Consider the following 3,278-nt stretch of genomic DNA (forward strand, 5'->3'; position numbering starts at 1 on the left):
TATCTAAAGGGCACTCATGATGTCGGATTATAGTATCCCAAGGGGTCTAACTTTGAGTTGATTGGATATTTGGACTCTGATTATGGTGGATGCAAGATTGATAGAATGAGCACAAGTGGCACTTGTCAATTGCTAGGAAGGTCTCTAGTTTCATGGTCATAAAAGAAACAAAATAGTGTGGCACTATCAACCGCCGAGGCCGAATACATTAGTGCCGGTAGTTGTTGTGCACAATTGCTTTGGATGAGAGCTACCTTGAATGACTTTGGAATCAAATTCAAGAATGTGCCTTTGCTATGTGACAATGAGAGTGCAGACAAGATGACACAAAATTCGGTTCAACATTCAAGAACCAAGCACATTGACATAAGGCACCACTTCATAAGAGACCATCAACAAAAGGGTGATATTAGCATTGAAAGCATTGGCACCGAAGATCAACTAGCCGACATCTTCACAAAGCCACTTGATGAGAAAAGATTTTGCAAGTTGAGGAATGAATTGAACATACTTGACTTCTCCAACTTGAGATGAGTGCACCCCCACATGTACATATGACATGCCTCTCCTCCAACAAAGCAAGGTAAAGTTGGTTGACATAAGCATTCATACTTTGCTAAGGACATGGTTAGAACATATAGACATGTTTGCATGACAATAGGCTCATTCATGAAAATCAAAAGAATTTGATGTATGTATGGTACCACTATTGCTTCTTTGTTTGATTGATCTAGTGGTAGCATATGACATGTTTGTAAGCTTGCAAGCCTAGTGTTGAATCTAGAATATGAGCTTATGATGTGTAATTCAACATGGTCAAGATAACCCTTATACTTTATGAGGTGTGAAAAAGCTTGTCCTTGGATCAAACCGAATTACATGATCTAGGCAAGTGATCTAGATTGAACCATAATTTGACCCTCACATTGATTGACTTAATTCTCACTAAAAGTTGAACCCTTGTGTTCATTGATGACAAAGGGGGAGAGAAACAAAGATTAAGTCAAAAAGGGGGAGAGAAACAAAGATAGGGAGAAGAGAAAACTTTTAAACTTGAGCACACAAATAGGGGGGAGCAAGCTCATGAACCATTTGTTGCATTTGAATGTGCACTAACAAAATGAGGTGTTGCATTGCAAGTTTAAATTCACTACTCTTGTTTGATTGATGCTTGCTAGAGATAGAACTTGAATGATGTTTTAAATTCTAGCATAAAGTAATATTCACATGTGGTATCTAGATATATAATGTGATCTCATGAGGTATCTTGAGTTTTTGATGTATGTCTAGCTACATTGGTGCTAAGGATGGTATATTGGCAACTCCGATTGATATCACGCTTCAAAGGTCCATTCTATATACCTTAGCATCATTTTGGTAGTAATAAATCTCCCAAAAATTTAAATCCATGCATATGTGCAAGCTTGAAGCAAACTCATGGAAGCACATATGTAGGGGGAGCTAGTACTACCAAAACCAAAATTGAAGTGTTTGTCCAATCTCATTTCATGGTCAAAATGCCTTGGACAAGAAATTCAAGTTCACTATGGTTTCATTTCATATATTTGTGATGGTTGTCATCAATTACCAAAAGGGGGGAGATTGAAAGCCCAAGTTTGGTTTTGGTAATTAATGACACCAAGTTGCTAATTCTTTGTATTTAAGTGAATTGAGAAAGGCATAGCAACACATATGATAAAGGTGCAAGGTGGCATGGAAAGGTGGCCACATGATCACAAAGAGATGAAACATGAAGTGGACATCATGGTGATAAACAAAGAGTAAAGTGAACAAGGCAAAGGTATAAACATAGGGTTCTGCTTTTGCCGGTCTTAGTTGAGTAGAGAAGTGATTGATCGGATTTAGGATTGATAGCCGACTATTAAGAGGGGAAATCACGGTCATCTCTCGAATCAAGTGCTACTAGGTCCATATCTTGAGCATATGCATTAGGATCTACTAAACTGCTTACCTAACTCCTTTGGGAAAATGTTTGTGAAATGCTAACACACATGCACATTAGTGGTGGACACTTGGTAGTGTTAGCACATTTGTAAAGGAGGTGGAGTTCCTCGGGTTGAGAGGGGTTTGGGTTCCTCTCTCCCAAAATATTTGTGAAATTTTGGGAAGTCGCCGGACGCTTTTGAGAAAATTAAGTGTATATTTTCTATTGCGCCGGTGGGAAATTTGGGAAAGTCGTGGGAGTCACCGGACGCAGTGCGCGGAGGCACCGGACGCTGGCCTGAGCGTCCGGTATGCTGTCAGTGCTTGGCCCGATTAGGGTTAAGCATCGGACGCACTGCACCGGACGCAGGGTATTCCCTGTTCGCGCGTCCGGTGTGGCCTGTCTTATGCTGAGATTTTCTAACAAGACACCGGACGCACCAAAGTGAGTCCGGAGCTTAGCGTCTGGTGTTAGTGCGGTTTGCAGACCTCTCTGTGCACGAGTCCGGTGAGGTCATGAGTTTGACAGACTCTCTGCGTACGAGACCGGTGAGTACCGGACGCATCCGGTGCTCACTTGGTCGCGTCCGGTGGTCCGTAGGTGACCGTTAGAGTTCAACGCGCAGATTCAAAGTTTGACATGTGGCAAACTACCGAGCACCAGACACAGGGGGTCGAGCGTCCGGTGGTACCCTCCTGAGCGTCCGGTGCCCCCGATTTCAGCCCAGTGAAAGTGGCCAATGGCTCTTTTGTTGTGGGGCTTATAAATAGAAGGTGGCCAGCTTTGGGAGGTTCTCTCTTGCACATTTGATTACTTGAGGCATACATTGAGCTAGAGAACACTCCCTCCACTCATCTCCTTGCTTGATTGCTAATCCTAGTGAGATTGAGTGAGATTCAAGTGCATTGCATTGAGAGTTGCATCTAGTGGCACTTGATCCTTGAGTTTGTTGTAGATTTCTTGTTTCTCTTGGGTGTTTCTCGATGCCCTAGACTGCTTGGAGTAGTGGAGGTGTTGAGCTCGTGATTGGAGATTGTTTCGAGCCTCACCAAGTGATTTATGTGGGGTTCTTGAGCCTTCCCCGCGAGAGATCACAATTGGCTACTCTAGTGGATTGCTCGTGGCTTGGAGGATCCCCATCTTGTGAGTGGATGTGTGGCACGCGCTGAGGGTTTGGCTTTGAATTTCCAATTAGCTCGTGAACCATCAAGTGGGTGTATCGCCACAACAAGGACTAGCATGCCGGGAAGCAAGTGAACCTCGGTACAAAATCTTGTGTCATCTCTTGCCGAGGATTCTCTCGTGATTGTGATTAATTGATTGCTTATATATC

This window comes from Sorghum bicolor, chromosome 2, assembly GCF_000003195.3.
Source record: "Sorghum bicolor cultivar BTx623 chromosome 2, Sorghum_bicolor_NCBIv3, whole genome shotgun sequence".
NCBI classification, from domain to species: domain Eukaryota; kingdom Viridiplantae; phylum Streptophyta; class Magnoliopsida; order Poales; family Poaceae; genus Sorghum; species Sorghum bicolor.